Source organism: Lepisosteus platostomus, chromosome 1, assembly GCF_059453375.1.
Source record: "Lepisosteus platostomus isolate fLepPlt1 chromosome 1, fLepPlt1.hap1, whole genome shotgun sequence".
In the NCBI taxonomy this organism is placed as follows: domain Eukaryota; kingdom Metazoa; phylum Chordata; class Actinopteri; order Semionotiformes; family Lepisosteidae; genus Lepisosteus; species Lepisosteus platostomus.
Window position 1 is genome coordinate 42,991,739 of NC_142611.1, and position 14,160 is coordinate 43,005,898.

Below are 14,160 nucleotides of genomic sequence, written 5' to 3' on the forward strand. Positions count from 1 at the left end.
TTTCTATCCAAACAATATACCAATTACAAGCCACAAATTTTTTTTTAAATCAGAAGAGGCAGTGTTATAAATTTCAGCTGTTGCTTTTTAAGCAAACCTTTTTCTGTAGGGTTTCTAAATTGGATCAAATTTCAGTTATTTACTGTAACTACATTTAAAATTATAAGTGAAATATTCATTTTTTTGAATGTTTAAATGATGGATACTGTATGTAGTATAAAACATGAATTACCATGGCTGGCTTAACATGGGCAGCACTGTGGCTTGGTGGTTAGGCCAGCTACTGTACCTACAGCTCTGAACTAAACTACTGTAGGACCCAGAACTGAAGAAAGGGCTTCAGTCCAGCCTGGAGCACCTCCTCTTGTCCATGTTGGTATTCAAGTTGTGGAGCTCTGGCTTCTTTCTGCTTCCCAAAACATGGCGGTTAGGTTAATTAGTGTGCCTGTGTGTGCTCTGCAGTGGACGGACATCTCATCCTGGGTGTGTTCCCATGTTGTCCCTTGTGCCTCTGGAATCAGCTCCATTTTGCTGCAACACTAACCAGTGTTGGCTTTCTGATAATGGGTGGTTTTTATTTGGGAAGCTTTACAAAATATCATTGTATTTTTGAAAATATGCCCTCTTGAGAATAATATGTTGCACTTGTCCTCTTGTACTGTACCATCTACCTGAGCATGGCACACTGGGGAAATAAAGTTTACTGACCCTTTGGAGTGGCTTTGCAAATATAGATTATAGAGACATATTTGATGCAAATCTACAGCAGGTGTAGCCTTTCAAAGGTAATTTAAACAAATGTATAAAGATTAATAATTAATGCACTTAACATGTAACATATTGCAGGACACCCCAAATCCTTCAAAGTGATTTTTACAATAAACTTTTAAATATTGTATATCTTAACTTTGTATACTTCTCAAATACAGATTTTCTGTGGACTACAAGTCTCTCATGCTGCTTCATAAGAACAGTTGCCAAAGTTTCTGACTATGTTATGTTATTATGCTCCCAAATATTCTCCAGGCTCTTAAGCCCAATCATTCTGCAGTAAAGGAACCACACAACGCAGATAAAATCTTTTTCTCAACTCTCAGGAGGGGCTGGGGAAGTCTGCATTACAACAACAGCGCCGTGTGTTTTCAGTCTGTTGCCACAGGCAAGACAGTCTGTGCTGGGGAACTGAACCCCATTCATTGTTTTCAAAGGCAAATGCATTTGCTCACTGCCAAAAAGCTTGGGCTGTCTGGCAATAGGGAAACACTTTTTCCTATCAGCACTTCCTATCAGTGCCCACAGACTTTAAGCAGGCGGTGATCGCACAGCAATACTCGGCTTCCCAGTCACCCGCCATCACAGTCACATAAAACATCTTGCACCTATGCAGGTCAGGTGTATATGTTACAATTACAATTAAACAAGTAAAGGTTTTTTCCATGCTGAAAAGAGAAGAGAAGAAAGGAAACACAAAATTTCGGCTGTGGAGCCTTTCTTTGGGTGTGAGACAGACAGGGGTGTTACCAGAGATTACTGTATATACAGTAGCATAGGAGAACAAAAGCCAGGAGTGTAGATGAGGCAAAAGAAAAGTATTTTCTGAATGCCCCATCATCTCATATCTCCGACCACCTAATCTGCGTAACCTTCTTGTTCATAGCTCCCTTGACCGCCCTCAGCAATCATCCACACCAGGCTCTCTCCCTTGCAACAGAGCTCGCTACATCACCTACAAGTACATACACTATTTAACACCACACTCATTCAAGGCCCCTTAGGACAATTCTGGATCACTCAGATGACATCACCTCCAGCAACCTTATTTACTGTATCTCTTGCAGTAAATGCCCAGATATCTACATTGGGGAAACAGGAAGGAGACTCGGAGACCGCTTCAGAGAACATGTTTGGGCTGTGAGGATAAAAGATTTTTCCAAGCCCATAGTTTCTCATTTCACCTCTAACAGCCATGATCACACTGATCTCCCTGTCTGTGTTCTCAAAGAAGGGTGTCTTAACTCCTATTGCAGAAAGACATCCGAAACCAAAATTATCCTGAAACTAGGTTCACACCTTCCCCCTTCTCTCAACGACAGACTCATTTCCTTCTAATCCTCTTTATTCATTTGCAGGTTTTGACTTCACACTTTGAAACACTGCAATTTATACCAGTGATCTTGATTCTCGTATATTTAGTAAACTAGTTTTAATTATTTTAAAGATGATAACAAAATAGGGAGATTAGCAAACACTAAGGAAGAAGCAATAAAGGAAATAAAAAACAGATGTAACCGAAGACTGGGAACACACCTGGCAAATAACTTTTAAAGTAAACAAGTGCAGAGTAGTAGAACTTAATCTATAACTATTAAAATGGAACTAAGGTTGAACAGTCTATGTATAAAAAAATACTTTTCTGTCTTTAACATCTTTACAAAAGTTCCAGACGACTGGGTCTGTTAGGGGTTTCACTGTGGTTACAACAAGCTAAAGTTAAACTTGCATTGTGATAACGAACATATTTTTTAATCACTTCACAAAGTACTGTATTTCACATTGCAAGTGATCTCCGATATCCTCTAAGTCCTCTATTAAATTTGTTTTCACAGCAGTGAAACTTTTAAAAACACATATTATTATATTATATTATGTTGACTATGCTTACCTTTGTAGTCACAAGCCCTATTATTTCACTTAAGAATTAAACGTTGTTAAAGATTTCTACTAATCTTTGTGTTGTCTTGACAAAACAGCTTGGTGTCTCTCTTTAAGTGTAAAGATGCCCCACTGATAAGAGACATCAGCTGTATCCAGTGTTGAACCACTTAATTATATACAGTATAGTGCAGATGGACTCCAGCAAGTCTGTAGGCTTTTTCTTCACAACCCATGCCCATCACCCATTAATGGAAGATCTGCAGGGTGGGTACCAGAACCAAACCTAATAGCATCTTCTGATTTTGGACCTTAAAAGCGAGATCCAAACTCATTTTCAGTGGTTTACTCACTGGCTCCTCACCTCTCTTCAACTGAACAGGCAATCAGACTTTTCCAAACATGTGACTGCAAGCAGTCTGAGTCAAGACTTAAACTTCTCCAAGATGCCAGGCTGAGTCAGTCAGTAGTCAGTAAAGTACAGAATTCTGTCCCTGATATTCTTTTGTGAACCCACTGTTATTTTCTCCTGATCAACATAATAAGGCAGTTGGATGTTTTTGTTGATATATTCAACTAAGTTCTCCCGCCTGTCTATCTTGTGGCCAGACCCAATAGAGCTGCCTGAGGGTCAACACTAGCTACTGAGTCACAGTACAAGGCAAAGCTCTCTCTCTCTTCTCTCTGCACCAGGACACTCCCAAGGAAGAGCAGACAGCTGCTAAATTAGACCATTGACTGATCCAGCCCAGCTCCATCTTCTTAGTGAAACATTAAATTCATCAAGGGGGTTTGTCCACTTATCTTTGAGTATAAAACTATTTATTCACATTTTAATTCTTGAGAGTTGAACTATTATTTCAAACACGTCTGACATTTAGTTCACAATAGAAAATACATATTTACTTGTATCTTAAAATATGAATAAGGTAATTATATGAGACTGATAAAAAAGAGCTATGTATTTAACTTTAAAGTTATTAACTCTTCTCCTTGTAATCCCTGAGTGAAGAATCATCCATTTGTATAACAGCAGATGGTTTCATAGATATATTCTGTTACATTTGTTATGCTGTTTTCAGTCTAATATCAATAAATTGTAATATTGTAAATTTAAAATCCATGTGTGAGAATGTAAATTATTGTTTGATAGATTCCTTAAAATTATTTTGTAATTTACCATTTCAGTTTCTGGTTGTTACAGTAATTTAAAAACCCTCTTTCATTCTGTCAAACATGATTGTGACAGGAATATTTTGCTATCCTGCTCCTTGTCAGCAGGGAAGCTTGTCAAGACTGACTGAAATATAAATGGAGCAAAGAACTGCCAAATCACAGAGGAAAACCCGTTTCATACTTAAAAAGTAGCCAAAACTTCACCCTTCAGCAGAACAATGATCAAAAGCTAAAGGCCAAAGCAACACGGGATTGGCCCAGTATTGATTTTGAATCCTACTGTTAATCTGTGGAAAGACTGTGGAAAAAATGCTGCCCATAAATTATCCATAAGCAACCAAAAATTGTAAAATTGATAGAGACTTATCCAAAAATACTTTTTGTTGTATTGTTTCACATTTACATCATTGAAGAATTAAGGAACTCAACATAAAAATCCCCCCACTTGTGTTTTCCAAGGCACAAAAATCCAGCAAAGTTAGTTGTTCAGAAATGAAAAAAAAAACACAGTAAAAACCAAAATTGAACATGTTCTTGTAGACAATTCTGTTGTCATGTTGTAATGACTAAGATTAGGAATCAGTGTACCCCAACATTAAAGTTGAGTTCTTACCACCATACACTATGTTGCTGATAAAACTGTGATCTCTACCTATAAAATGCATAAACAGTAAATGCAGAAAACATCTACCCTGAAGTGTTGAATTACTTTTTTGGTTAGGTTTTAGGTACAATAAATGCATACTGTATATACTGTAGATGCCTAAACAGTGCATTAGACATTTATTTCAAGCTATTTTCATTATTCCTTATATATATTTATAAATTTCCCTTTATTTCCCTTAAGTCATTTTACTATTTAGGAACATTACTTGGATTTATAACAGGACCCCCTGTACTGTACTTGGTTAGCTACAAACAAAACACACACTAATGTATGGTCCCCAACCCTACTGTTAATGGCAACTATATTTTGTAAAATTTATAAAAGGTTTCAAGCTTTATATTTGAGTAGTTGAACAACGAGATATCTCCCATACTGGGGAATTGATGTTCCCGAAAAAGCTTTTTCATATCAATGGATTTTTCAATGTTCATTTTATGTTATTTAAAGAACTCAGAAGAAGAAGAAAAACAAATGCCTGGATAAGGCAACAATTTTCAGAGGTGTTACAAGGATTTTAGGGAATACGAAAATATTAACTCTGACAACCCCAAGCAGTATTTCCTTTGGCAAAGCTTTGTTATGAGGATTTATAGATCTAAGTGAAGCATAATGTACTGTATGATGAAAAGCAAAATTCTGTGGCAATTTAATGAAGAAAACCTGGCTTTCAGCTTCTAGGCTTAGTGAGTAAAATACGGCATAGGATATCAGTTTTCTGGATAAAGGATAAAACAATTTTTGAGACATTCTGACTACAAAATGAGACTTGACTGCCAAGTTTCCTGCAGTTAATCATCATACTCGTAATATTGTTAAAGTTGTATATTTGTTAAATAATTTATTTATGTCTCACTGGGGGTTACCAATAGTAACCATGCTCCCCAGAAGAGAGCTTTCTCATCAGTTACTGTATGTCTGGGTGTAGTTCTGTAATTGATTGCACATTTAGCATAATTTTAAACTTTGTGAATTTGTGCTTTTGTTTTTGTTCTGACCTTCTAGAAATATGATAAAAATCTATGTGGAAAATAAATGAAAATCACTATGTACTGTATAAAAGAAGAAACTGTTACAGGAAAGAAATGACACATAATAATTTTATATGTGGATACCCAGGGTCTCTGGGAAGAAGCGATTTTCCATCTTTAAATTTCAACCTTTCCCCTCTCGAAATACCCATTAAATATGAAACTAAAATATGTTCAACACAACATTTATATGAACTGCCAATAAAAGTAAAAACTCAGCATTACAATAAACCAGAGATGCATCTATCCATTTCCTAACCACATTGTTGAGTTTTATCAAGTACAGAGTTGTTGGGGACCTATCCTAGAAAGTAATGGCACAAGGCGAAATACTGGAGGGGATGCCAGTCCATCACAGGACACACACAAACAGACACAAATAGAGACAATCACACCAATGCCAACAGAAGCTGGAAGCCTTAGGAGGAGGGAAGAATTGAAGGCAGACACTGACAAGTTGGACACCAACTAAAAAAGGAGAACAAATTGGGGAGGAGCAGCTGCCTAGCTCTCAGTGCTAGGGACAGAGTGGGAGCATAGAGGTGAACAAAGAAGTCTGATCCAGTGACATACTGACAAACTTGGTGTTACGGCACTGGCCAGATGAATTGTAGAACCCTATGTGGTGACTAAAGGATCTTGAGAGAGCTAGGAGAATTTGCTGGAAAATTTGAGTGTACTTATCCAAATCGCAGTTCAAAAGCCATAGTCAAAGACAGGTTCGTTGGTCAGGAAGCCAAAGTTTCAGAAGCCAGGAAGTTTGCAGACAAATCTCGAGACAGAGATGTGGAGCTCCACTTGGTGAAAATCAATACTGAGAGTTGAGGTGATGGTGGTGAGGGCTTATGTATTCCAGGATGTACTGGGTGTGGTGACGAAAGAAAGGTCTGATTGGTTGATTAGTTAACGAGATGGCATTTGTTGGAATTGGAGAAGACTGGAGCCTGATTGGCAACAATGCGGGGTTGTTTGCGGGAGTTGCGTAGGGTTAGGTTCTGATTGCGGATGGTCATGACACATGGGGGACTGGGAGCTTCTTCAGTGGACAACAAAAAGAAGAACTGGTGAGAGAAAAAAAACGAAAAGAACAGGACATATAGGCCGCGTCCGTAGGTGTGGTGTGGTGGGATGTACGACCTGAAACAGAGAGAGAAGGGTGGAAGGAAGGATTAGGGAGAGAAAGAAGATAAATGAGGACTGCCATAGGGATAGCTACCTGGGGTATCTAGAAGCTAACTGACATCAGAAGGCCTGAAAGATAAACTGCACATCTATGTTGAGTGCAGAGCCGCTTGTTTTTGGTGAAGTATTAAGTCTTCAAGGCGAAGGTAACTACAGTCCTGGATGAATGCGGTGAAGTAATGCCGTAACATATCATATAATATCCTATCATATCCAGTAACGCCGGATATGAGACACATCCTTCTGCAATCAAATGAGATGCAGTGTGGTAGAAAGATGTGTGCAGCACCATGTTCAGCTAGTGAGGTTTTATTATATTTTTATATATTATAAAATGTTAATAATTTGTCCTCCATCTAACCTTCTGATAAATAACACCATTAACCAATTCTCAGATAGTGTTCTAATAGCTCAGTCATCCCAATGTATTTAAATATTGAACTTATCTATAGTAGTATATATAGTAATACAGTATATCTATTTGTGATATCTAGTTTCTCTATAGCTGTTCTCAAGTCTCACACTTCTAAATGCGTGTAAAAAAAACCCACATCTAACTAGCACAGACAAATTATATACAAATAAAGTATAAAATAACAGAAACAGAACACATAATAAATCTAAGACATTACGATTACGGTCGAAGAGGAACATAATGTTAAAATTTCAAAATGCTTCAAATATTTTTGATTTCCATTTCTTTCCATGGTTCTGTGTATTAATTGTTCATTACTTTGTCATCAAATCAGTATAATACTGATACTTTAATACTTTAGTAATATAATGTAAATATATCCCCAATATGTCTTTTCCTACAGGGCTGATATTTCCTTATAGTCGACTCCACCTAAAACAAAAACAGTTCAATGGTCTCCATAGAGCTCTCCTTATTGTTGCCCCCAGAAGCCATGAGAAATGTCTGGAATGTGGTATCAGCGGGATTCCTGTGATTCTTGGTCACCCTATAATTAAGCCAGGGATTGTTATAGCAGGAAAACATGGATCAGGTTGACAGGAGCTTTTATAAGCTTTCAAAATAAACTGAAGGGGGGATTTTGGGACAGATCACAGAAGAGCACAATTAAAATTGCATACCACATAAATATGACAAATTTATAAATTTAAATATAGACAATTGTAATCTAAGATAATACTCTTTGGATCCAAGCATCAGCCAAATTAATAAATATGTAGATGAGAAGTTAAACTGAGGGTGGTGCTTTTGAAAGAGTATTGTTTAGGGGCTCAGACTAATTCGAAGGTTGTGTATTTAAATCTCAGGGGGGGCACTGTAGTTATACTCTTGGGCAAGGATGCATATTTCATAGGGACACAACTATGCTCACCCTCGCTGGTCTGCAGTGGCAGCCTTCTCTCTGCCTTGATCGCTGTGGAAACACTTGATGCAGAGCACTTGGCTTTAGTGAGAGCTTTCACTGCAGCAGGTCCTCTGAGGGTATTTAAACCTTACTTAGCCTCTCCTCGGTGATCTAGTATTGACATTTACACTGTACATCTCACTCCTGAGCCACTACTCCACCTTCCCAACAGAGACCTTCCTGTTCCTGGTTTCCAGTTTCCTTGGTCTCTGTCTGGGAGTTTTTACCTATGGCTGTGCAGTCCAGAGAATTCCAGTGGCTGAGAGGGGACCAGAGATTGAGTCTAAACTGGGGACCCGACCTTAGCAGATGTCTTTGCCAGCCTGGTTCAGATGGTTCCTGGGAAATTGGTACAATCCAGGCACTTCCCCAGAGGACTTTATGGCAGGAGGCTTCGCCAACAGAACACGCCTGGCCTGGTCTTTGGAGGAGACCCCCAGCCTTAAGGGCATGCACTGTTCCATCTCCTGTTGCCCTCTGGCCAGACCACCCCAGGTTTGGAGTTTCCTGCGCAGCATGGAAGGTCAGGCCCCTCTTTTAAGTAAAACCCTCTGGACGTAGCTCTGAGGTCTGAGCTCTGGACGTACAGCTCTGTACTTTGGTGGTTCATCCCTTCCTGCAATACAGTCCACCTGCCTGCACCCTGGGCGACACCAGCTTGCTGTCCGCCTTCTCCTCTCTCCAGTAGGAATCCCCTCCTGGGAAGAAGAGAGTGACATCCTGGTGGCCCCTGGTCCCAGTTTCTGGTTGGCAGACTTTAATGGTCAATTCATCCTCAGGCTGGCAGAGCATTGTGCCAGCCCCTCTACTGCACCTGAGGTGCAGGCAGCTGGCCATTCACCCTGGTCTGTTGCGCCAGGCTCTTGGGTCTATAACGCCTACAGCTATGCCCCATTTCCTGGGGGGTGGGGGGGTGGCTCTGGTCTTGGCACTGTAATAATGTAACTGTCTTGTGTAGACTGTAAAGTGCCCCTTATAAGCAGTAAACTTTTGATTTTGTAGCTGGTTATGCCATCCAAATGTTTTTTATCTTTTAGAACCTCCAGAGCAACCACCGGCCGGACAATTTCAATTTTGATTACAGTCTGTCAATATCCATCATGCACAATCCATGACTCAAATTATGTTAGAATTATATTAAATTCCACATGGGAATCACACTCACAGACTATATGACCAGTTACCCAAAACCCATTGTCCCAAGGGCCCGTTCCAAATCTCTGTTCTCCAAAACCGTTCAAGTCGGTAACCTCGGATTGCTACAGCATCATCATGTCTTCCGCTAAACTCTATGCAGTCCTTTGACGGTCATAGGCATCTTGAACAATGCGATCCAGTTTTGAGTAGGGGGTGAGGAAGATGATGCTGGGGCCTCTCTCCACTGCTCTGTGTAGAGTACCAGGAGTCTGCGTCCTCTCCTGGTTCTAACACTGCAAGTTGTGTTCCCTTCAGTTTTCCCCTCTCAAATGCTCTTTTGAGTTCTCTTGACTGGGGCTTATGATGCCCACGCAGAAGCGCATGTCTAATTGTCAGCAGGCATATCACCCTGTAACTCACAACTCACAAACTACTGAAGCTCAGCAGCTGTGAGCCTGGTCAGTACCTGGATGAGAGAGCTCCAGAGAAAAACTAAGCTTTCTGCTGACATAATAGAGAGTTCAGTAGGGGGCGCTCACCCTCTGGTCAGTGTGGGTCCTAATTCCCCAGTATAGTGACGGGGACACTATACTGTAAAAGGCGGCATCCTTGACTCTCTGTGGTCATTAAAAATGACTAGTGGTGTTACCCTTGGTCATTATCCCATTGGCCATTACCAATCACGGCCTCCTAATTAATCCCCATCTATGAATTGGCTTCATCACTCTGTTCTCCCCACTGATAGCTGATGAGTGGTGGGCGTATTGGCGCACTATGGCTGCTGTCACATCATCCAGGTGGAGGCTGCACAGTGGTGGTGGTGGAGGGGAGTCCCCATTACCTGAATAGAGCATTGAGTGGAGTGTCCAGAAAAGCGCAATATAAGTATGAGGAATTATTATTAATTTTTATGAACCTCTCGTAACTAGGGTTCACGACCTGTTCCTGAGGAGACTGTGTGTTTGGTGGACAGCAGTGTCACTTTAATGTTTTGGATGTGGCCAGAGGTATCTGCTCAGGGCTCAATGTTGAATTGGTTGTATGCAGATCGGTACGGTAATTAAATATTTAATTTTATTTGTTCATATATTTATTTCTATCATTCAATAATTCATTTATTACTTTATTTTAAATGTATACAGTATATGGAATATACCACAGTATATACACTATAGTCTAAAGTAGGGAAAGAATAACCTTTTTAACTAAGAATATAAAGAGGTACAGTATGAGGTTAAAAAATAATAAAATATCCCAGTATTGTTTAATAAATTCCGGGATGTCTTAAAACCTGAATCAAAACTTTTCCAGATCATCTGTTAAGAAGAGAACATGTTTTTTTCCAAGTCCAAACACTTTGTTTATACAATACATGAGGAGATACTGAACCTAGTGACAAAAAATATATAATTACTTTTCTGTTTCTCATACAGATAAGTAGCAAAAGACATTTCTTGAAGACTTTATTGTCAGTGACAAAGGATATAAGGTAGTAGGGATTTTTTACGTTTTATGGGAACAAAAACGAACAATACAAATAAAATACAAAAAGTATATTCTCAGTTTATAAATCAAAAATCCATCTCCCCTCTTTCACCAGTGGCAACTCTCCCTAACCCATCCCACAATGGAAGCCAGAAACCACTGAATCAGTAGCAGAATGATGATGACATGTTTCATAGTGCACCATGTTGTTGGCTGCTGTCTCCCAAGATCGTAGGGTTCTTTTCCTGGCACCTGAACAGTATATAGAGCCAAAAGAAACATCTTATTATAAACCACTAAATTTTCACATTAGATTTAGATTTGTTGCAAAAATGCATTAATTCTAGTGGTGGAACTACTGTGCTTTACATAAGAGCATATTGCAAATATGTGTATTTCTCTGTGTATTAGCAAGAAAACTGGAATGTTATTCTCATATTAATAATAGTAGTTTTTAGGTATTATAGAAATACCTTGCATAACACATTTTATTAGCACCAATTCACCACAGCACTCTGTCCTTGTTTTAATTACTTTAAATAATCCTGTTTAAAAGCAAAATGCTTGCTTGTCTGTACACAGACTAAAGGCAAAAAGCAAAGAAAAATGGTGCTCAATCTCTCAGCCAACAAGTGTTGAAAAATGCTTATGTTGACTGCACATGACTATGCCCTGTGTCATTTGTAATAGATCTCCCATTTCTTGTGCCAATTTTGCTTATTAATATTGAACTTATTAATATTGAATGAACCACAGTCTGGCACATCTCGGCAGATGTACAGTAAACTCTACTGCTGCCAAGCTGGAGGAGTGAAGGCTGACGGTACTTGATCTACAGTATGACAGCTCTCACTGAATATATGGATGTAGTTTTTTCTTCTGTCATTATACAGTCATTTACAAAATAAAACTCCTTTCTGAATAAAATGAATTTTACAGTAAAATTATAAGTAACACTATTACAATAACCCAGTGAATCTAGTAAGAAATTGTTCTCCAAGAAACCCATCCCCATTTGGCCCTGGTTATAATGTGTTATCATTTCCTCTATTCCCACAGTATTCATTTATCTGGAACACACTTCAATCACGAAGTGAGATATCCCTGTCTAGTCAAAACATTATTTGGCTCAATTTACCAAAAAATGTATAACAATGTGCAACAGGCCTCAGCCTAAATAAGGTGGCTCATTAGGCCTGAGCATATTAAAACTCAAGATGGCATGTGGAAAATACAGTGCTAGGAGCCTTTATGGAAGCAACGTCTCATCTCTAACACAAAGAATTCCTCTTCAAACACCCAAAACCCCTGGTCAAAATCTGGCAGAACTGGTAGACAGAGGTGTTATAGCCTACAGGCAGGTGATATTCTCTCCCTTTTACAGAGGTTGCAAGGGATAAGAGTGTATTTGCTTCAGCCATGTCCATAATAAGGAATAGGCAAAGGTTCATTCTATGCTGATAGCTAAGGAAAAGAAACACTTTGTTTCAGCAGTGGAGCTTCTTCAGGTGTGTGACTTACCTGAACAAGACTCCACAGGCGAAATGTAGCGTTTCTTTTCCTTTTCTTACCTACTGTAGCATGTTCCTTTGCAGCCTACACATGTTCATGCAGCTCCCCACTACATCTTATTTACATCATTATTATTAATTTGGATATTCCGGTTCCGGTCGAGAGGGAACGCTGGCGCACTTGGCTGCCGCTCCTCTCACCAGTTTTTCATTTCTATCTACTTATTTATGTTTTTTTTCCCTTTTTCTCCTCGATTACACTGATTTCTAATTTATCTATTTTCATCCGCTTCACACGTTACAAATTCACAAATGCGACTTCCACTGCATTGTGAACTTACTCAACTGAAGACCTTCACCTCTTGCTACCGCCTTCTCTGGATTTCCTTCCCGTCTCGCTTCATCGATCATGTCTGTGAGGTACACTGCACTGCAACTTCTTCAACTAAAACAAAGCTACTTCCTGGTCAAAGACACATTCGATTACTGCCGTTTTACTGGGATTTTACGACCGACTCGCTACATCCATCGCAGCACAGGACGCCGTTCTTTTCGTTCGTCTGCCTGCGGAGTCTCTATCCCTGCCTTTCGGCGCACGTCTGTAAGTCCATCACGTACCGGCGCCGATCTAAAAAAATCTCCTCTCACTACCGCACCTGGACCGCACTCCGCTTCCCCCCGCATCCCCGAGACTGGCCAGATCAGCGCTACTCAACACCCGCTCCGTTAACAGCAAGGCTCTTCTTTTATGTGACATTATCAAAGAAAAACAACTGGACCTTCTGTGCTTAACCGAAACATGGCACAAACAAAACGATGGACTCCTGTTCAACCAACTAGTTCCTCCTGGATATGGTTTCTTTGACCTTCCGCGTCTTTCAGGCAGAGGCGGGGGCATCATTGTTATTTACAACCTTTTTTACAGTCTAAGTCCTATAGCTATACCTCCTCCCTCTTCTTTTGAGTGTCTTGTTTTAAATGTTTCTATCCCCCAATCTACTATTATTGCCACAGTTTACAGACCACCCAAACCCAGTGGAGACTTCTTAGTTGAGTTTGCTGATTTTCTCTCATTCTTATCCCTTAAATTTAAAAGGATCCTTATTCTAGGGGACTTTAATATACACATTGATTCAACCTCTTCCAGTCTGGCTAAAGACTTCCTTTCTCTTTTGGGATGCTTTGACCTTGCTCAGTTTGTTTGTACCCTTACACATAACAAAGGACACACCTTAGATCTAATTATTGCAAATGACTCCTTTGTCTCCCACTGCTCCCCCCTTGATCTAGGCCTCTCTGACCACTTAGCCATTCTCTTCAATCTGGAATTACCTGTTTCTAACACTTCCCCCTCATGCTCTGTAAATTTCCGCAACTGGCGATCAATTGATCACCCAAGGTTTGCAAATTCTGTTCTGTCCTCCTTATCCTGTTTCTCTTCCTCTGACCCTCTAGAGGACAAAATACAGTTACTTGACAATGCTCTTTTATCTACCCTCGACACCTTTGCTCCTTTAAAAACTCGAACCATCTCCTTCTCTCGCCCTGCCCCCTGGTACAATGACCATCTGCGTTCCATGAAGGCAGCCTCTCGCAAACTTGAGCGTAGGTGGGGTCTTTCCGGCCTCAATGTACATTATCAGGCCTGGAGAGATTACTTATCTGATTATAAGGTTACTATAGAGTCTGCTAGATCCACCTACTTCTCATACATCATTGAAAATCACCAAAACAATCCCAGACATCTTTTCTCCACCATCAACAGACTGCTCAAGCCATACTGCCCCACCACATTACCTGCTTCATCACAACTTTGCAACACATTTTTAGATTTCTTTAGTTCTAAGATTGACAACATCCGGCATCACATTCTCTCCACTACGGATATAATTTCCACACCTCCTCCCTCCTCATCCAACTTCTCTGGTTCCCGTCTCTCCAGC